The sequence below is a fragment of the Lepidochelys olivacea genome, assembly GCF_965140295.1.
Source record: "Lepidochelys olivacea isolate rLepOli2 genome assembly, chromosome: 1".
In the NCBI taxonomy this organism is placed as follows: domain Eukaryota; kingdom Metazoa; phylum Chordata; order Testudines; family Cheloniidae; genus Lepidochelys; species Lepidochelys olivacea.
Window position 1 is genome coordinate 338,382,260 of NC_140411.1, and position 22,912 is coordinate 338,405,171.

The window sequence follows — 22,912 nt, forward strand, 5'->3', positions numbered from 1 at the left end:
TCCAAAACTTTAACCATGCACAACAAAGCCCTGTCACCAACACAACACCTCTCCGACCCAGAGGGGCACTGTGGTGTGGGACAGAGGGGCACATAGGGTTTTTCTCTTAGAATCATAGAATATCAGGGTTGGAAGGGACCTCAGGAGGTCATCTAGTCCAACCCCCTGCTCAAAGTAGGACCAATCCCCAATTTGTGTCCCAAATGGCCCCCTCCAGGATTGAACTCACAACCCTGGGTTTAGCAAGCCCATGCTCAAACCACTGAGCTCTCCCTGTGGGGCTCGGGCTCTTCGTCACAACTCCCTCTCATTCGCCCTTCCTCCCAAACACAACCCTCTCTCACCCCCCACTAGCCCCCTTCTTCGGAAACTCACAGCAGCCAGTGAGCCGCCCCCCGACCCACCCCTCTCCCCCTCCTCCCGGGGACCGTGACAACAAAGGAGGCGCTGGCTGGCTGGCTAGGTGCAGAGCCGCGGCACAGCCAGCGGGGCGGGGAGCCGAGGAGGAGGAGGAGGAGGAGGAGCTGCTGTGACTCAGCAGCCAGCCCCGTGCAGCTCCCCCCCGCCCCCGTGCAGGCAGCAGCCGGGGCTTGCCTGTGTGTGCGGGCAGCGCAGCAGCGGCAGCGCGAGCCGGCGGGGCTGCGCGAGCGCGTGGGGCAGGAGCCGCGGCCAGCGCCGCGCGTGGAAGCCCCTCTCCCGGAGCGGCGGGGCGCAGCGCGGGAGGAAGGTGCCTTTTGTGGCAGCTCAGGGGCAGAGCCGCCCAGAGGGGCGAGGTAGGTGTCTGTGTCTGGGGCTCGCGCTCTCCTTTGCATTGCACACAAAGACGCGCTGCTGGGGGCTGGTTGGGGGGTGTGTGTGTGTGCATTGGCTGGGGGGGGGGGATTGGGGGGAAATAAAACCCAGGGGTTTTGTTTTCTAAAGGGAGGCTCAGGGCCGGGGGGGAGGGAAGCCCCCTCCCTTCTCCCAAATTGTCCTAACTTAATGAATAGCAAAGACAGATATTTACACCGCCCCCCCCCTCCGCCGCCGCCGCCTTGTGCTGGAAATCTGCTCGTGTGAGTCAGGGAAGCGGCAGCTCCAGGGCTTTCATTGAGGAAAAGTTCCCTCTGGCAGCCCCATGGGGGGTGCAAATGCCGTAGGGTGCGATCAAGGGAGCTGAGCTGGGGGTGGGGGGCAGAGTGAGTGCCCCTTCTCTGCTCCCAGAGAGAGAAAACGAAGAGGGTCTCTGTGCCTCGGTTGTAGGGTTTTTCGTAAGTGCGATAAAAAGGGAATTAAAAAACAAAAACCTCATGGAGAGTTAATTGTTCCTTTAAAAGGAAGGATGCATCGTGCTCAGTGAATCATGTGGTTCCCTGGACAGATACTGAGCTAAGTCTGGGTCTGAAATCAGGGTTCTTGGCCATGAGGCATTTTTAATCTGGAGCAGAACAGTTATGTGTGTTTCCAGATAATGGTAGGTTTCCCCTGCATTTGGCTACCACGCTTTTTTTGAGCTTGTGGGGTATCTTTGTTCGCCAGCATGTGTCTCCGAAGTAACTTCTTCTCGTGACTATTTCCTGAGTCTCTTTCCAGCGTCTCTTTTCTGTGTTAACAGTTCATTGCTGTGCCATACAGCTTCTGTCTGCTAAAGGAAGGTGTGTGCTGCTTGCATCCTCTTTCCATTATTCACAGACGTCTAACATGTCTAGGAATGTTTGTATGTGTCCTTGGATAGACAATCAGAGATACTGTAGGGTGGCAAGACCTATTAGATCATCCTAGCATTGCAGAATTATTCCCTATATTGTCTACCTTTTAAAATGTGAAAATAGTGTTCAGCCTTGAAATTCTGATGGGTAGGAGGATGGGCTGCGAATGTCCTGGGCCAGTCATACCAAACCTATGGTAAAAAATTGTGTAGCAAACCACAGAGATTTGTTCTTTCTTTTTCTCTCTCCTTGGTTCCAACTCTTACAGTTTATGATTTTGTCAAAATTTCCCCTAGTTGCCTTGAGGCTGTAATCTACTAGATTTTCATAGTGCTTTGGGTTAAAACCCTGTACAAAAAGTTAACAGCCCAGATATATTTTTGCTAATAAAATCTCTGTGTTCATTTGATTGAGAGTGTAGGGGGAAGGATGTTATATATATATATATATAACTTTACATATAAAGTTTTTACTTCTGTTACATCATTTGATATTGGGTCATCAGATATATGTAGTCTGACTAGTATACAGTACATGTGTGCTTGACTGGATTGTTAGGGTTTGTGGGACAAGGCACAGGATCTCAGTTCTGTGTAATGAATCTCATGCCTGAAAGTTTTAGTATACGTGCATGTATGTTTGTAGCAAACTCTCAGGAATGGGACAGGAACACATGAACATTTGGTTTCACTGAGACTTTGTATAGTAAAATTAAAACACAGTAAAGAGAGGGGTATTTCTGAATGACATAGCTAGGGCCCTACCAAATTTGTGGCCATGAAAAACACGTCACGGACCATGAAACCTAGTCTTTTGTGTGCTTTTACCCTATACTATACAGATTTCACGGGGGAGACCAGCGTTTCTCAAATTGGGAGTCCTGACCAAAAGGGAGTTGCAGGAGGGTTGCAAGGTTATTTTGGGGAAGGGGGGGGTGGGTGTTTCATGGTATTGCCACCCTTACTTCTGCACTGCCTTCAGAGCTGAGCAGTCGGAGAGCGGCAGATACTGGGTGGGCACCCAGCTCTGAAGGCAGTGTCCTGCCTGCAGCAGCGCAGAAGCAAGGGTGGCAATACCGTACCATGCCGCCCTTACTTCTGCACTGCTGCCTTCAGAACTGGGTGGCCGGAGAGTGGCGGCTGCTGACTGAAGGCCCAGCTCTGCAGGCAGCAGCGCAGAAGTAAGAATGAGAATACCATATTATCCTTACTTCTGTGCTGCTGCTGGCAGTGGCTCTGCCTTCAGATCTGGGCTCCTGGCCAGCAGCCACCGCTCTCCAGCCTCCCAGCTCTAAAGGCAGCACTGCCGCCAGCAGAAGTAAGGGTAGCAGTACCGCAACCCCCCTTACAATAACCTTGTGTTCTGCCCCCCCCCAACTCAGGTCATTTGGGGGGGGGTCATTTTTGGGTCATGACTCCTACAATTACAACACCATGAAATTTCAGATTTAAATAGTTGAAATCGCGAAATTTGCTATTTTAAAAACCCCGTAACTGTGAAATTGACCAAAATGGACTGTGATTTTGGTAGGGCACTAGATATAGCTGCTGTATATAGTCAAGGATTGTTCTTTGAGTCACTTTTGGCAGTAGTGCTATTATACTTTTGGGAGGGGGCGGGTATTTTTACAAGCTGATACATGTGATAGCAAAGTCTGTGTACATTTGCTAAGGTGGCAGATTTTTAAAATAAAATTGCCTAATGTAACAGCCAGGCTTAGAACAGTTTGGGTGAGTAAGTCAAAGGTGCAATTCAATGTATTTTTGTATAGCATGATGCATATAAGGTATCTGCTTCTCAGCGAGGTCAAGGAGCAGTATTGGTTTACAGAGTTGGGTACAGTGTTCTTCAGAAGAACAGAGGCAGAAAAGCGATATACAAAGATGGAGCAGAGGAAGAAACAGTCAACAGATATTTTTGTATGTTAGCTACAAGAAGGGGAAGATGGAAGGATGTAACAGTGTGGCTGAGAATCAGTCCTAAGCTAAATGAAAAAGGGCGGTGTAAAACTGAGTTCAAGCAAGCGTCTCTTCTTTAAGGAAGGCCATTCTAGATAGATGGGACGATTTAAGGGAAAGGGGGACTCTATCTTAGGTACTTTTTTGGCCTCCCCTTAGTGAAGTATGTGAGCAGCTCACAATCTTTTAATTTATTGATCCTCACAACATCCCCGTGGAATAGGAAAGTGCTATTTTTTCCCATGGGGAACTGAAAGGCAAAGAAACTAAATGACTTACCCAATGTCACAGAGGAAATTGGTGGCGGAGCAGGTCTCCCAATTCTTAGGCTGATGTCCTAACCACTGGGCCATCCTTTTCTCTCTCTGCAAACCATGAGGAGTGAAGCAAAGAGACATGGACAAGACTGACTGAGCAGAGGGGCATGAAAACCCCTTTTTCATTGGGATTTGGTGCCAGTTAATTGTGGTGTATGTAGTTGTTATCTAAGGTACAAATTTATGTGGGCCTTTGGTAGAGAGGCCATAAAACCAGGAGAGACCTGTAGAGTATGAAATGGGTGTCTAGATGGGACTCTTACCCTAATCTCAACACAGAAACCCAATTCTGTTCAAAATCTTAGGAAAAGAGCCGCTCCACTGCCTGGCACTGTGTGTAGTCACTACATGGGTATAAAACAGGACCATTCTCATTGGGTTTTGCACCTGCTTTGTGTCAGTGTTAACGAGCACGCATAGTGCGTGGTAGTGAAGAGCTGAGTCAGTGACTTCCTACATGAGGGAAATAGCATGAACTCATTAACTCAGCTTGACAGCAGAAAGTCCTGACATCTGTGAGAGGGGAAGGACGTGGGTTAACCAGACCAAAACTTCCTCTCTAACTGTAATCTTAAAACCCCTCAGAATCTCCCATCTGGGCTCTTTGCTTGCTTAATGACTAGACATTTTATTAAAGCTAATGTTAAAAAATTATATAATACACAGGTTAAGAAAAGAGTATCTGTACATCTGGGTATAGTGCTTAGATTATCCACAAATTACTAACGTCCAAAACAACATTTTCTTACGACATCGAGATTGGTAGTTGGCAGTTCTGTGGGCAAAATTAATGTAATCCTGGATGTATTGTTTTGCACAACCCTACAATAACAAATCTGTGTGTAAATGCAATGCAGAAAAGACTTTTTGATGAGGGAACAGATTTTTAGTTTAAGGCTTCCAGCTGGTGATTATAAATGAATAATCCAAAAGGGTTTGGGCTGCTGTGTGTGTAGAACCCCCATTGGGCCATATAATATATATATATATATAAAAGAACATCTCAAATAGGCTATCAAAAATCCAGAGTAGGGTAAAGAAAGTAGTAAGCATGCCAGTGTTTCTAATGGCCTAGAGGAGTTTACATTCTAATACAGAGCCGAATCTGGCTTGCTTTACATTCAGAATGAGGCCTGTAGTCCATCATAAACCTAGGCAGATGTGTCCAGAATTGTAGTTTCACAACCAGAGCAAGGACTATAAACAGTTTCCTGTATGTCTCGTTTCTTGGTTTTTCATATATTATTTTCTAACACTTCTGGTTTCATGTTGTTAGAGAATGCATAGGTGTATGCTCTCAATGAAAGGGAGAAACAAGGCAGTCAGGAATTGAGGGTGAAATTCGTTTTACCCACATAGTCCAAGAAACCAGGGTTCGTGCCGTTGAGGAAGAGAAATCCCCCCCCCCCGTCATGTCTTTATTCCAACCTATAGGAAGCACCTTTGCTTCCATGATGTATTGCAGATTCTGTATTTCCCTTCCCTGGGATATCCTAGCTAGCTACCATTGTTGGCCTTTGGTACAATCCACGTGGGAAACCTCTCTGTGGCTTGAAAGGGTGTGGAAGGGTTCTAACTGTTGGGAGGGTTCAATGGTTTCACCAGTGACTTCTCCCCTATCCCACACTCAGCCTCAAAGTGGGGAGATGGGAATTGTTTTTGTCCTCTGTGCCTGAGTGAATTTTACCCGCAGGCAATACAACAAGTTAAGAATCTGAAATCTACAGGACAATTCTGCGGGAGTATCCTCAATGGGTGAGTGTGAAGTGATTGGTCCCTCAGCTTCACGGTCAAAGTATATTTGTTTCAGTGATGTATATTTGATCCTTGAAACAGCTTAATATAATCGTGGGTTTCCCTTTGTGCCCATAACTTTGTTTGTTTGAATATTAAGGGGTTTCCCCCTCTGGTGAAGGACACTGACTTCACCACCCCTGTGCCAGCTGGGGCTAGCTAATACATGGAGTCCAGTTTCATCTGCTCCAGAAGGAGGCTGTGCCAGTCAGAGGTAGCTTATAATGATAACATCCACTAAAGTCTTTTTTGATGAGAGGGAGGGTTCTGGGGAGAGTGTGCTTCTATGAGGGGGAGATAATGGAATGATTCTTTCAGTGCCTTGTGTGTACAATGAATAGGCATTCATGTGACCTCATGTTTATACACTGTCCTTTGTTCTACTGAAAATAATAAATACCCAGGGATGTTAATTCTATTTTAAGAGGACGTGACAAGAAGTGGGTCAAGAATGTTCTGCTGTACATAAATACAACCTAGATCTAGGCTGGCATGTATGTATGATATTTCTATACAAACTTAAATGATTTCTAAGGCGTTAATTTACACTTTTTGATGTGCTGTTGGACCCCTGCTGAGCAAAGCACTTACGTATGGGGATCAAAATTGTTTAGTTACCTTTTGAATTCAGATTCAAAGTAAAGTGGAAATCTTATTGTCAGGTAGCTTAGGAAGGAAGGCAAGGAACCTGTTTTGGACCAAGTGAAATTTTATTACTTACTGGCAGGCCAAGGGGCATGGATCAGCGTTCATGTTGCTCTCCCCATCAGTACCCGGCCTGGGTTGGGGAAGTTAATGATCCAACCAGCAGACCAAATTCGGTGATGAATCCTGGTCATGTGCCATCTTAGGCACGTTCCGCATATGCTAAGAAGATGACTGGTAGGTTAGGTTATGAGCAGCACTTAAAAATAAATCCTGTATACGTTGACTTGCTATTTAATTTGAAAATGGGCGACAGGGGATGGATGACTTGATGATGACCTGTTCTGTTCATTCCCTCTGGGGCACCTGGCATTGGCCACTGTCGGAAGACAGGATACTGGGCTACATGGACCTGTGGTCTGACCCAGTATGGCCGTTCTTATGTAAAAATGTCTTTGCTACCTCAGTTTCCTTGTAAGTGTAAGCACCAGGGAAATGGACGGTTTACTGAACAGTCCTGTTAACTTGCTAAAGTCCTCTTCTAGGTTTTCTCCCTTAGTTGTGCCCCATAAGGTACTTCAAGAAAGAGTGTATGTGGTTAATCATGTCTGTGCTTTCCCTGAGATGCAGGATGGGATACAGTTGTCTCTTGGAGGTCAGTTCATGAGGTAACTGAGGCAGGAGGCCAATGTTCACTTGCAGCATCAGGATTTTATTTTTTTATTTTGGGTCAGTTTGGATTATGATAATTTTGCATTATATGGTGCCTTTCATTTAGAAGGTTTCCAATGCAACTTGTCCTTGAAGGAGAGCTGTATTGAATAAAGTACTGAAAACAACTTATATTTTAAAAAAACCCTGCTTGCTACCCTCCCACCCCAACACACACAATTGCCTAGAAAGAACTGCCAGAAATTTGGAATTCAGGTTTTCTTCTGACAGTTTCAAATACAGGAATACAGAAGATGGGGAAAATTGGTTTTGTTTGCACCTTTTGATTTGCTTCTTTATAATGTATAACAGGGATTGGCAACCATTGGCACACAGCCCGCCACGGTAACTTGTTTACCTGCCGCTTCCGCAGGTTCGGCCAATCGCAGCTCCCACTGGCCACGGTTTGCCGCTCCAGGCCAATGGGGGCTGTGGGAAGCTGGGGCCAGCACATCCCTCGGCTCGCGCCACTTCCCGCAGCCCCCATTGGCCTGGAACGGCGAACCGTGGCCAGTGGGAGCTTCGATCAGCCGAACCGGCGGACGCAGCAGGTAAACAAACCGGCCCGGCCTGCCAGGGGGCTTATCCTGGCGGGCTGAGTGCCAAAGCTTGCTGATCCCTGATGTATAAGAAGGCCTGAAAGGTATTTTCAAGGGTGTTTTAAAAATGTTCACTTTTAGAAATATCAGTAACATCAAATCTGGTCATCTCCCATCATGCTGGAAGTGTCTGGAGAATCCAGAGATACCCCTTGCAAGCAATTCTTAGGGTCCGATCCTGCATGGTCGTGCATGAGGATCTTTACTAAAATGAGTACTATATCCAGTGGGACTACATGCATATGAAAAGTTACTTGTTTTTGTGTTTACAAGATTGGGCCCTATGGCCTTAACTGAAGGGGTGAGAGTGACCTTTAACAAAAGTGTTTTTCTTCTAACGGTTTCTTGGGCTGTTGAGTCAAATGGACGTTAACAGGAATGCAAAATCTCAATAAAAATTACTTCCCTTCTCAATTAACCAGGTTTCACCTTCCTTTGGTGCCTGTGATGTCATAGCCTTACTAGTTCTCCAGTTGTCCCTATATTCTTTCAAGAAAAACAGGCTAGACAAGAGCTAGATTTCTAATGTAAAAGATGACCAATTCTCTCCCCTTCCCCCCCCCCCCCAACCCCCAAAATTTCAGGCTGCCTTAATAGTAGCAAAAAAACTACAAATCCATTGTTCCCATTTGAATGTCACTTTTGTAAAGGTTGATTGTTTTAAAAAAAACAAAAAACAAACCAATAGCTTACCTAAAATAGTAGAGTGGTAGTAGTCACTTCACAGATAAAGCTGCAAGTGAAGTTGTCCCGCTGAACACACATGCTTCTTTAAGACCGTTCAGAGAATACTACTCTGTTGCAACTGAGTTGGGGTTGTGGTTTACTTGGGTGTGACTGGCTTTTTGTGGAAGTGCAACCTTAACTCTGAATTTCCTAGGATTCTGTTTTTCTTTCTTAAACTAATATCCTTTAAAAAGTGTAACACACCTCAAAAACGGAGGTGCCTGGAGCTGTAGCACCAGATTTTGTGAAGTAAATTATAGTCATTTAATCATTTCTCTGTTGCATGTTACTTATTTATGGCTGTAAACGTATATGGTGCTTTACAAACACAAAGCAAGACATCGTGCCTGATCTACCAAGGAGCCTGCAATCTACTGTTAGAGAAGACTAGTAATAATAAGATGATTGTGGCCCTACAAAAGCACTTATTTTCTTACAGTTTAGTTGTGTGTTATTCATGTATAATTTGCCTTTGTTTTGTTCAGTTGAAAATACAGTTAACTCATCTCTAGTAGCTTTGAATTCCTTGATATATGTAGAGCTCAGGGGTCAGATAATCTCAGATTGATATTTGCTCATTTGTAGCTCTGAATGAATGGCGTCCAAGGATAAGAAGAATAGGAACATACGAACTACCATAACAGATCCGACTATCTAGTTCAGTATCCTGTATAATGTTGGTGCAGTACAGTGTCATAAAATGTATGCTGGCTGCATAGAATTCCCTAATTCCTATTTAACTGACAGAATAATTTTAATTCTCAGTATTTTTTTCCAGTCTGTTCTTGAGCAATTATACAAGTTGAAACTATACGGTGGGACATACAGTTAGCTTCCCACTATTGTTATAGAGATGAAAATGAAGAAGCCTAGCATACGTTTATTTTGGTTCACCCATTCCATACATGCTTTCCTCTCATTTCCTTGTGGGGATCATTGCCGGTGCACCCTTTCTTTCATTGTAATTATATTTTTCAGCAAATACCTTTTTTAAAAAAAAGTGATTGCTGAAACTAAAGAATCCCCGCTCTCTGAAAAGCAGCAACTTGGTGCTCTATAGATAGGGGAATATTTCCTTACGCATAGTTGAATTGGAAGGATGTGCAAAGATACTTCTGTAAATTTCCAGCAACTAAAAGCAACACTGTTATTGCTTGTAAAATGAAAGAACTAGCTAGATACCACTAAGCTTCGATTCTGGAGGGAATGTCACTTAAGATTTCATACCAACTTCGTGTGTGTGAGGTTTTTTGAAAAACAGCATAGTTTCCTATCATTCATAATACTCCTGCAGATCTTCATAACAAGGTTTTAGGGATGCCACTAGCTGCATTGTGTTATGAGGAACATCCAGCTGAGAAGTGTTCTGGTAAGGTGTGTGTTTCCTCTCTCTGCAATGCACTTGGTGTGTGTGATCAGTCCCTCCTTGTGAGTGATTGAATGAATGAATGAATGAATGTACAGAATGCCAGTAATCCCCCAATTAAATGTGGGGATTGGTGAGCTGCTGGAACCCTGTAATGATTCTGAAAATGTAATGTTGTAGCTTAGTAACATGCCAAGTATAGAGTACACTTGTATTACACATAATACTTTGGTAAGCTATTTTAATATATTGTCTCGTCTATCTTAAATCTTGCAGTCTATTTTGAAAAACTTGGTAAATGTCCCTGTAAATCATTTTGTGTGGAAGGTTTTGTGAAAGGGCTATTATGCAACAAATCACACATTTGAGATGAGCCTGATCCAAACCCCCCTTCAATTTTGGGAAAGTTAGACCCAAGTCTGCACTCTTCAGCTTGAGTGCATTTCTACTGTCTTACTACATGTGTGGAATTGTGGTTTATCAACAAAAGAGACTTTTGCTGAAAGAAAAGGCAGTCTGTAAGTTCAGGCTGGATGTGTTTTATACTTTCTGTGATACCTTTTTCACTATGGCTGCATAATCCAAAGATTCATACCTCATAAATCCAGGAATTTACTGAGCATTCACTAGACTGTGCTTACATACTAGAATTGTCAGTATGTCAGAATACGTAATAAAACAGATCTCTCTTGCTTTGAGGAAGCAACCAATGCCTTTAACAAAAAAATTTACACGCCAACTGTTAATAATTATTTGCCTTACAGTAGCGCCTAGAGACTTTACCAGCCATCAGGGCCCGATAGTGTTAGACGCTGTTCAAACACCGATAAGAAACAGTCCCTGTCCCAAAGACTTTACAGTGTAACTACACAAGAGGGACAATGTGTGGAGGGGAATCAGAGGCCCTGAGAGGTGAAGTGACATGCCCATGGTAAAAAAGCAGATAAGTGGCAGAATCAGACATTGAACTCATGTCTCTTGTATCCTAGGCCAGGTCTATACAGTCTTTGTACTGATTTAACTGTTTTGGCGAGGGCTGTGATCCACCCCACACCCCACCAAAATAGTTAAAGTAGTGCAGCCTCTAGTGGGGATGTAGTTACATTGGAATAAAGGTGCCTTGTATCGGTTTAGCTCATTCACTATTCCTTACAGGAATAAGCTATACTTATAGTAAAGCACCTTTATACCAGTGTTACTATGTTCACACTAGGGAGTTGCATTGTTTGAACTATGCTGGTACCATTTTTTGTGTGCAGACAAGCCCATATTCTAGCACCCGCTCCTCTGAACCATGCTTATCACCTCCTCCCCGTCACATGCAACAGTCTCGTTATCAACTTTGAAAATCTGGTATGAGATTTTTAATAGAGCTCAGCACCCAGCAACTGCTGTTCCTTTCTTTGGGCACTTCTGGGAGCTGAACTTCTGTGAAAATCTAGCCCCTGTTGTGGATTCTATCCACTTGTGCCAAAGCTTAATGAGTAACGCTGTACAGTCCTCATCAGAACTTTGAGAGTAGTTCAGAGATGCTGGGTCTTCTAGATGAAGTATAATGAAGTTCACTGGTTGTCTTTAAAGAGACAATTGCACTGTATGCAATACTACAGGTATTGGAATCCATATCCTGTGATAGAAGAAGGGTTATGTTCAGTGGTTAGGGCATTGTCCTGGGACTCAGGAGACCTGGGTTCAATTTTACTGCTTCACCACAGACTCCTTGCATGACCTGGGACATGGCACTTAATCTCTCCGTGTCACAGTTCTTCATCTGTGAAATGGAACTAGCAGTATTTCCCTACTCCCAAGGGAAGTTGTGAGGATAACATAGGCCTGGTCTACACTGGGGGGAGGGGGCGGATTGATCTAAGATACGCAACTTCAGCTACGAGAATAGCGTAGCTGAAGTCGACGTATCTTAGATCAACTTAGAATCACTTTCTGCACGTCCTCGCGGTGCGGGATCGACAGTGGCCCCTCCCCCGTCAACTCCGCTTCCGCCTCTCGCCGTGGTGGAGTTACGGAGTCGGCAGCAGAGCGATTGGGGATCGATTTATCGCGTCTACACTAGACACGATAAATCGATCCCCGATAGATCACTACCCACCGATCCGGCGGGTAGTGTAGACGTTGGCCATACATTAAAGGATGGTGAGATACCCAGATACTATGGTGAGGGGCCATATAAGTATGTCACAGAGAGAGTCAGAGGGATCCTGGCCAAATTGTAATTCAGGTATTTACATTGTGCCTCTCCAAAATCTGCTGCTTATGATTTCCTATTGCTAAGTTGTTATTCCCTTCCTGAAAGCTGTCCTGGGTGTTGCTGGCATGGAATTGCTTCTGCATTCTACTGCAGAGGTTTTTCATTTTCTGTGGTGTACACATAAAGACCACTTCAGACATTATGCTTCTGGATGGAAAGTGCTAAATAAGTAAGAAAATGCCAAGCTAATAAAGTGCTTCATGTCAGTAATCTGAGAATCCCAATCAAATACGTATTTTACTATTCAGTTGTGGTGGGTGAGGTTTTCTAAGCCGTTTCTCTTGTTGTGCGGAAAACTCTACAATTAAAACTCTTTTGCTGCTGAAGAACAGTTTAACTTATCATGTGTGAATGTCATTTTTCAGTTCATCCTCCAGGAATGGAAAGCTTTGTTATGACTTTCCAACAAATTAAGTGTCAAAACTGAATAACACCCGCTTGAATGAAGTAGATGCAGATTTAAAGTACTATTCTGTGCATTGAAACAGATTATTGTTAAATCCTTTAAAGAAATATATACTTAAAATAAGTTTATTTTTCCAAATGCTTAGAGAAATTGAACTGATAAGAGTGCTATCAAACAGAACACATAATCTGTGTAACAAACCATGTTTTGTGAAATGATAGTTTTTAAAGGGATGATCCAACTCTCACTGAAATGTAAGTACAGGTCCATCTGTATGCTGGTGCCCCTTTAGATGTACTATTCATGTTTGAAAACACTATAGATTTCAGAGTTCTTCTTGTTTTATTTACAGAATCAGTCATTGATATAGGATTTTTTCTTTTTTAAAGAAAACTGGCTAGCTTTCTGTCAAAATGGCAACAAATATGCAACATTTACTTTCTAAACCCAGACACTGAAAAACAACGTTGTTATATCAGGCAAAGATTGCATTTGGGAAGTACCACACTACCAATACTCGTCAAATTCTGTCATGTATGGATAATTAGGCATCACTATAAGAGGAATGAAATAAAGAATTCCCATTCCTATTGCCACAAAAGGGGGACAAAAGTTACATGCTGTCAGGTACAATGGTTCAGAATATTTTTAAGATTAAACTTCTTTGTAATCAGTGCACAGATTTTCTAATGCACCCTCTTTAAGATGTGCAAACCCAATTTAGAACAACATGGTTATTTCAAATGAGACTCAGAAATGTTGTGTTGGAAACCACATATACAGAAAGAAAACAAAAAATATTCAAGGTTTACAAACACCAAATAAATTAATTGACAGAAAAGAATGTAGATCAGAGTATTCATTACTTCGTACTTACATAGAGCTTTCCATATGTTGAAAGCTGCACAAATACAAATTAATCCTCTCAACATCCCTCTGAAGTAGAGAAGTATTTGTTTTTATTTTTCAGATGCGGAAAAGAAGGCAGAGAGCTTGTCCAAGGCCATATATAATTGGAGGCAGAGCTAGCTAGAATTTGAACCCTGGACTTCGTGAATTCAGTAGGATTTTTAAAAGGATTAGACTTTTATATGGGAACAGAATGAGATAATATACAAGTAAGATACAGTCCTATGTTTCAGGGCATAAACTAACTGCTAACTGGCAAAAGTGAGGTAGAAACTTACCTAATGGGTAGTTTAGGCAGTTATGTGTTTAGAGATCTATCAGTTAGTGAGTTTTTAATGCATTTAATGTATGCTATTTTGATTTTATGTAGTACTAATTTTTAAAATCAGAATGTCAGGTTAGTAGAACATAACAACCATACTGGGTCAGACCAGTGATCTATCTTGCACCTTATTTTGAAACATCTGATACCGACCAGAGGGTGCTGGACTAGATGGATAACTGGTCTGACACAATTTAGTGATTTCTCTGTCAACTCTCTGCATGTTACTCTAGATCATGTCACCTCTACACTGCTTATTGCTGAGTTGAATGCCCAGAAGGGGAAGTTAGTTTGTGCCATTCCTAAATTGCCTCATTTGCTCCAATCTCAAGATTATGCAGACACAGAAAAACAACCTGGGGGTAATTCCACTTTGTTTTGAAAAATTGTAACAATTGCCTGGTGGCAGCAACATAAATAAAGTAAAGGAAACCATCCCGAGTTTCCCCTAGACAGATCCAGTATTTGCGAAAGTTGTCCACGGTGGCTTTACTGAACACTGAAATGCAGCCAACTCAGGGGTGTGATGTGGCATTTTTTCATTAGATGTCACACACGAGTTTTAGGACAGAAAGTGAAGTGAATTCATTAAGTTAAAATTTTGCCTGTTCATTCAAGTACACAGAGTGTAACTACCTATATTAGAATTTGGAGTGGGTGTAGAGGATAAACATGCCTTACTCTTGTGAAAAGTGCCTTGGGGTCAGTAAAGAACACAAGTACTCAGGATGTTGGTTTTTATGACTCATCCCCATAAGTAACACACTTAACACATAAGTAACACATAATGTCCCTACACTATGCTGGGGGCTCAGAGAAAATTTGAACTGGAGTCTGCCACCTGCAGAATTACCAACACCACTTTTTATTTGACCCTGTTTAAGCTTGAGAGATCAGATGTGATCACAGCACCAGAGGCCAGTCCTGAGATGTTACTAAGATTGAGGATTGGTGGTTTTAATCACAGAATGTTTTAGTTACATTTTTAACTCTTCTTTGTTCTTGAGCTCCAAAACCTTTTATACGAGCAGTTCTCAAAGTTGAGAACGTGGATTTGTGCAGGAAATGGCCCACCTTGATTATCATACACATTGTGAAGAGAGTTGTCACTTTGGATGGGCTATTACCAGCAGGAGAGTGAGTTTGTGTGTGTGTGTGTGTGGGGGGGGGGGGCGGAGGGTGAGAAAACCTGGATTTGTGCTGGAAATGGCCCAACTTGATGATCACTTTAGATAAGCTATTACCAGCAGGACAGTGGGGTGGGAGGAGGTATTGTTTCATGATCTCTGTGTGTGTATAAAAAGATCTTCTACACTTTCCACAGCATGCATCCGATGAAGTGAGCTATAGCTCACGAAAGCTCATGCTCAAATAAATTGGTTAGTCTCTAAGGTGCCACAAGTACTCCTTTTCTTTTTGCGAATACAGACTAACACGGCTGTTGCTCTGAAACCTCTCAAACTTCAGCAACCCTGAGGACCCACGTTTTGATTTAAAAATATTCATGGACCTCCAAACCCCCTGCTCAGCCCCAAGACCCACCACTGTCCCTCCTCTTCCCGCGCCTGCTCCACCCTGCCCCTCCTCTTCCCCACCTCTTTCCGTCCCCTCCCTCCAGCACGCCCCGTCCCTGCTTCGCCTCCTGATTGCCAGGGAACAGCTTTTCACCGGCGTGCAGGAGGCACAAGGGAGGGGGAGGAGTTGATCAGTGGGGCCCACGGATCCCCTGGAGGAGGTCCATGGACTCCAGTTTGAGAAATAGTGCCTTATACAAACGAAGGGTACTTTCTCTTGCTCTAAATCTGAGTGCAAGTTGAGATCTGGCTCTTAGAAATATGCAAACTTCAAAGTGTAACTTACTTGTTACATGTCAAATAATATAAATAGGAGGGTGAAATCCCAGCCCCTTTGAAGTCAATGGGAACTGCTTGTATTGATTTAAATAGGGTCTGGATTTCACAGTAAGTCACCAGTGCAACTATTCCATTCAAATAATTTGGAGTTCCAAAGTGGTGTGATTGTAACAATCCATTCTGTATTAATTTTGATTAAATCATGAGTCTTGTGGCTTTTGGTACTTAAGAATTTAGCTATAATGTTGTAGTCCTATAATAGGGTTTAGGTTTTTTTCTTTTTTGAAGAAGAAGTTGAAAGGCTTATTTCAGTGGTCTTTTCAGACAGCTTGCTTGAGTAAGATACTAAAATGAATGGAAAGGGAGTTCCATTTCAACATAATTTTTAGAAATTTCAGCACTGCATAATAAAAGCTGCAGATAACGGTAGGGTTCATTGATACTTTTGCATGAATGGTATGGGAAAGTGTTGGGTGACCCTTGAAAGAAAATGACTGTTGGTGCTTATACCTAGATTTATTGATCTGGTGGAAATTCCTCCTCTTATTTTTCTCAATTAATATATTTCTTTTACACTATACACTGCTTAAATAATATTCATAACAAAATAATTTAGATTCCTTTGGCCTGACTCTGCTGGACTCTCTGTTGCTTGGGCTTCAGCTTAGTAGATGCTAGTCAACACTTCACTAATGGAAAATCTAAGGTAAAAAGTGGATATATGTTGCATCATGAACTGTAGAGCAGTGGTTTTCAAACCGGCACCGCTGACCAGGCCATTAAAAATCCTGTTGGTGGTGCTGCAGAGCCAAGGTAGGCTGGTCCCTACCTGTTCCGACACCGCGCTGCACCCTGGAAGTGGCCAACAGGTCTGGCTCCTAAACGGACGGGGGGGAGTGGGGGGGCGGCATGCTGCCCCCACCCTGAGCACTGGCTCCGAACTCCCATTGGCCAGTTTGTGGCCAATGGTAGCTGTGGGGGGCGGCGCCTGAGGGTGAGAGCTGTGCAGAGCTGCTTGCATGTCTCCGCCTAGGAGCCAGACCTGCTGCTGGTCGCTTCTGGGGCGCAGCGCAGTCCATGGTACCAGGACAGGCAGGAAGCCTGCCTCTGCACCCCGGCTGTGCCGCTGACTGGGAGCCATTGGAGATAACCCCACGCCACCATCCCCTGCCCCAGCCATGAGCCCATTCTGCACCCCTCACCCTAACCCTCTGCCCTAGCCCTGAACCCCCTGCCATACTCCAGACCCCTCATCCGCAGCTTTGTTGGTTTGCGAGCATCAATAATTTTCTTCAACTGGGTTGCCAGAAAAAGTTTGAAAATCACTGCTGTAGAGGACTAAAAGATCCTGCAGTGAAAGTGCGAAACTTTTAAAACATTGCATGAAATGCTTTGAAGAAATTGTTTTTGTTAGTAGAAAATTGGATAGTTGGAATTTCTTGGCAATAGCACCCAAAAGTTGGAATCATTAAAACTTTGGACATTTATAATTCAACTAGTTTTGAATGTAAGGACTTTGAAGCTTATAATGGAGGGGGCAAAGAGTGGAAGGCAAGTATTTTTGTAAAGTGTATTATTGATCTCAATTTAGTTTTTTATGATGGATTGGTTGATCATGCTTATGAAGGGTTAGAGGATGATCTTGGCATCTAGAGCATTAATACATAGGCCAAGTGTAGTGCAGACAGCTTAACTGATAGGATTTTTGTGCTGTCTACCTTTTGTGCTGGGGTTCGGGTGTTTTTTTTGTGTGTGTGTGTGTGTGACACCCATGTGTTTTCAAGTTCTGCTGTATGGAGGTTTTCGCTTAACTGGGTACTCCGCCTCCCCCCCCCCCGGAGTAACTTTTTGAAAGCATATCTTTCTTTTTATACTGGGGCAACACTTTCGAAGTTTAAACACAAGTTTAGAAAGTTAAAGGCTCTGGGCCAAAATCTTGGTAGACGTATATATGTTGACACCCACCATAAAAACAAACAAAAATTTGTCTTGCAGCTGTTGCCCCACCCCATTCTGGACTCCATATGTTGATTTGATAGGCAAAGCATAAAGCAAAGTAGCCAAGGGCTGCATGTTATGATGCAAACATGTATGCATCTTCCAGGACCAAGCAATGGTTCATACAAACAGACTCTTCTGCATTCTGATCCTACTGTCTGCATCAATAGACTAAACAAGGGGGCTAGGAGTAGTGGAAATTGTAAGGTCTTTTGCAATATAGATATGCAGGCTTTTGGGGATTAGGCTTGATTTAAATAGTTCTCTTTTCAGCAATCAGAATTTGATCTCGTACGGTCCAGTGGAAAGTGATTTTTTTAGATTTATTCACGCACAAATAAAATGTAGAATATATTTCACAGTAATGGTATTGTGTAGCTATGGGTCAAGGTTCAGGAATGTAGAATGATCAAAACCATTCTGGCAAAATCTGAATTAAGTTAATTGATGTAGCATTTAATCAAGGCAGGTAAATATTAACAGATTTTAAACCAAAGTCTCCATAATGGCAATATCTCTCTTCTTTTAAACCGGACTTTTATATTTGAAGCTGGGACACTGAAAATGCTCCAAGAAGCCATAAAAATCACATATAGGAAAAATGTTTTAGGTAGATACAGGAAAGGATATATTACTACTACTTAGTAAAGAAATGTCAGTTGCTTAAGACTCCCTCTTGTGAGTTCGGAAGGAGCGGGGCATGGTTATAACAGTATGACTGAAATGTGCAAACTTAAAAAAAAGCTATCTTTGTGGTGTGTCTGTATAGAGTGCATTTCCTTTTCCAGCTGATACTTGTACAGGCACGATCTGATAGCCCTGTGAGATGGGTGTGCATGCACGCCCTTCCCACATCAGTTTAATCCCTTTTAAAAGTACACAACTAAAAACGTAGATCCTGTTTACACACTCGCCCATGTGCCACTGGGTGAAATGCTTCTCCAGTCCTGCTCCCCCAAAATAGCAATGAGCTCCTAGGAGTTTTGGCTAACATTTAGCCTCCAAATTGACCGTAGTGCAGGGGATGATTTACCTACTTCTGAAGAATCTTGCCCCTGCTTTCTTGTTACACTAGATCATTCCCTCTCAGAGATCATTTATTGCTGGGTGAAGCTCATAAAAATCTCTAGGTAGAGCAAACCTTTTGCATTTGGAATGCACCAAATCACCAAGTGTCAAATTTCTCAGGCGAGTTTATATTTGGAATCCCCTATGAAGTGTGCACAGGCCCTCCAGCCCATACTCAACCCTAGCTACTCAAGCTGAATGTGGAGCTATCCTATTAATGTGGTCAGTATATTTCACCAGAAAAAAGTAAAAACAGTTCCAAGGAAGCACACTTAATATATGGTAAATTTGTCTGCCAAGTGGTGTTGCCTTCTCCCATTGGTGCCTACTCCTGCAAGGTGATGAATGCCCTCAGCTCCCATTGGTGTCAGGAGGGTTTTAGAATGCTCAGCACCTTGTAGAGTGGGTAGAATAGGAGAATGTGTCTTGTTTAACTAGAAAAATGAATTCATACATTCTCAGTACCTCATCTTTCTCTTCTGCAAGCAAATACACTCCCCATATGTGGGGTTTATCCCAGACTAAGGGGAGCAATGTAGGAATCCTTGATTAAAATATTAGCAGCCCATTGTTTAGAAAATGTCCCTTTGTTTAAATGCATGATTATATCAAACCTTGCTTCTTGGTTATGAAATCCTTCTTGTTTGCTCCTTCTCAGTGTTTGCGTGATGCTATATGTTTTATATAGCCTATATTCAGCCACCCAAAGGACAGTCTAATGTGGTTCCGCAATGAACCCTTTAAAGCCCAGTCTGTACTACAACTAGGCAGGTTTAACTAAAATGTGTGCAACTGAACAGTACTCCAGATTCCTTCTCCTCAGTCCCTAAACGCTTTTCAACATGGTTGCTAACTTTAAAAAAAAAAAAAAAATGATTGTGAAAGAAAACCACAATAATTTCCTTAACACAGTTTAACTGCCACATGGTGGGTATCTGAGATGGGGAAATAACAGCTACACTTTCATTTTAGTTAACTTTCTAACCTGTAAACCACACATAGAGTTCATGAGGCTCAAAGGAAAAAAATGTGTGTACCTCCACTCTCCTCTCACTCATTACTTACCAAGGTACATTGCTCGTTTAACATTGTCCTTTATAAACTTTGTGTTTATCTGCATGTCTTATTCCTGTACTTCATTGACCTCAGATATCAAAGTCCTGAAACTTAGATGTTAGAAAACTTAGAGGGAATGCACATCGTTACACTCTCACACACAGCAGTTTGAAAGTGCACCTCATTTTGGTTCTTTGGCTTTTAAAAACTAACTACTAAACTAATTAGATAGCCAGATGTTAGCATGATGAAAGTACAGCAGTTTTAGCATAGTGTCTGTCATGGTGTATGGAATTAGAGTCCTTTTTTAAACTGGAGATATTGATTAAAGAAAACTGCTACAACTTCAGACACAAACAAAACGGTTTTCCCCATAGCTTGAGTTCCAGCTTGGGCATTTCTGCTTACCAGGAACAATACCAGAAAGATACCTGGTAGCTGAATAATATATTGCAAGTAAAGATATCATCACAGGATCTGGGTACACTTGGCCGAGATGGAGACAATTGGCATATTCCTATAAAATAGAGGAATCTAACTTTCCCACCCTCCTCATTCCTTTGAGTCTTATATTTTAAGTTGATCCATTTCTTCCCCGCCCCACCCCCCAGTCACCAACTTTAGTCTTTTAGTGACCAGCTCTGAGGTTCTAAGCACCCTCGACTTGTGTTGTTTTCAGTATAAGCATAAGATGCTTCCCAATTTTCAGGCATAGTCTACACAGGTTTTCTCCTGGTATAACTATGTCGGTTAGCTGTATGACATTTTTATCAGTACAGTACAACTCCTAGTGTGGATGAGGTTATACTTGTAAAAAGATGCGTTATACTGGCATAAGGGAATAAGCTGTAAAAATATTACCATAGTTATACCAGTGTAACGGTGCCCACACTAGGGGTTGTACTGCTTTAACTCTATCAGTCTAGTTAAATGGCACAATTCTTGTGGGTAGATGAGGTCTCGGAAGGTCCTCATATGCCTGGGCCTTAATCTGACTGATGCTCACATGTATCTTGCAGGGGTGAAAGTTACATGGATTTATTTATTTATTAATAGTACATCTATAGAGGTCTTAGGGCAATGTTCTCCCAGGAAGAATGGAGCAGTCACGCCACTTAAGACTGTTTCTGATATTGCTTTCAATAAAACTTGATTTAACTAAATGCACTGTCTGGCTCCCTGCCCGTGTGGTAAATAAAAATAGATGTATTTTATTAAGCTGTTATGGCCCATTTTTTTTAAAATAGTGGAATGATAGCTGCTTTCTGAGAGTTAAACACTGGGGTGGGGGACATTATACAACAAGGCAAAGATTGTTAGCGAATATTCTCCATTCAGACAAATCGTGGCAATTCATGTCACATTGGTCCTTATTTTGTTGCTTTTTAAAAAGGGTTCCTCTCTTTCCAAACCCGATGAACGTTAAACTTCCCTGTGCCTACAAATGAGAAAACCTGCTAGGGTACTTGCATGGAATTCGTTTCAGAGGACTTCGGCACTATGTATTGTATGTGATGCCATCGTCAGAGTCTGAAAGTAACTTTTTTCTCTCCTGGTTTTGGCCTTTTTTACATTTGGCAAACCTTCCTCCTCCTAGTCCTCTGCAGTTAACGTGGCTATTGTTGATGCAAAGTCCTCCTCAACGTTACTGGGGCCCTACTGGATTTAAAATATCTGAGCTGGTATTGGACAGCTGGAATCCCTCTAGCCAGAACAGGCAGACCTCTGTTTACTCCAGACAGAAACATCTCCTTATTCAACATTTCCTGAAGCTCTTCTGTGGGTGTGAGCCGCCTGTTATACACTGAAGTGGTCCGAGGAAACTGCTTCCGCAGGTCAGGCTCAGCCTTCTGTTGCTTGGAGAATCAACTCTAATGCCGTCTGTCAGGTTATTTTTTCTAGAGTACAGAGTGAACATGATGAATTAACAAAAGGGGAAAGTAATAACTCTCACTTCCTTCCCTGATCCCCTTCCACTGCATCTTGGTTCTATCTTATCTTCAAGCTTATCTTCAGGATAATGGTGTAGTCACAGATCCAAGTACTGAACATCTTCCTCGTGACTGTTGCAGAGATCTTGGAGAAATGAAATGGATAGAAGTCCTCAAAGGAAGCGGGTGAGGCTTGTGCCTGGTCTCCGCTTGAAATGGAGCAGCATTTGTTTCGCCCCCGAGTGGTTTCTTTTTTTAGGGAGATTTAAGAATTTTATTAAGATGATAAAATAAAAAGAAAATGGTACAGAATTTAAGCATAGAAGTTTCTGGTTATCAGGGAATAATGTACAGATTATCAAGGGGTACAAAGTTTGGTTTAGGATTGGATGGCATAAGGAGTACATAATCTTCAATATCCCCAATTGGGGGTTAAAAGATTAACAGATCAAAGTATAGATATTGAGATATGAGGGTTTGTTGTTCATATAATGGCTATGTTCAGGTGTGGAATATAATGAGTGGATACGATGATGAGGATGGATTTACCTAATTTGGTGAGATTTAATGTTCAGTGAGTTTATTTAATACACTACAATGAAGTTGCTGCCTTAGGCCCCCCGACAGCAATTATGGGCCCCAGGGCCATGGCCATCCCTGGGGGGGTGGGGCTCAGATCAGAAGTGATGAATCCACCGCTTCTGGGACCAATTGCAATGCCCCGCGGGGACCCCCAAAGCGCGGGGCCCAGAGCGGTCACATGTGCCTAGGAGCCCTGTGGCTCGCCTGTGTGATTTAAAAGGGCCTGGGGCTGCCGCTGCCATGCCCTTTTAAATCGCCTGGGCCCCAGGGCAATTGCCCCCTTTGCCCCCCCCCCCAATCGGTGGGCCTGTGCTGCCTTGATTCAGAATGAACGTTACCAAATCACTCCAGGGGATACTTCAGAATGGCAAAGATGAAGAAAAGATGGCCAAGAATTAGAAGCACATGTATTTCCCATGTATGTATAAGGGGCCCCGTTGCCACACAGGTGCACAAGGCTATGGCACAGTGTCCCCCTCTTCTGCCCTAATCTAGATTCTCCCACACAACTCCCTCCATCGCCCCACCCCACCCTTCTGATATTGGATTGGGGCAGGCAGAGCTCCACTCCTGGCTGGGTGCCTGCAGTCACCTATGCCTGGGAACCTGGGGCTGTCTTCTTTTCCTACCATATTTCCCACCTGTAATCCATGAAGGACGGCAGAGTGAACCTAAACGGCTATGGACCATCGCCTGGGCTCTGCAGAAGTGGGTGTT

General features: G+C 43.0%; 1 protein-coding gene across 1 annotated transcript in view; it reads left to right on the forward strand.

The window, feature by feature from the left end:
* The first annotated feature begins 572 nt into the window (after positions 1–572).
* The window catches only part of FAM107B (family with sequence similarity 107 member B), an 85,267-nt gene continuing 62,927 nt past the window's right edge, over positions 573–22,912 (forward strand). The window contains exon 1 of the mRNA XM_084617270.1: positions 573–773. The gene's annotated coding sequence lies outside the window, so the exon portion shown is untranslated. The remainder of the gene's footprint in view (positions 774–22,912) is intronic.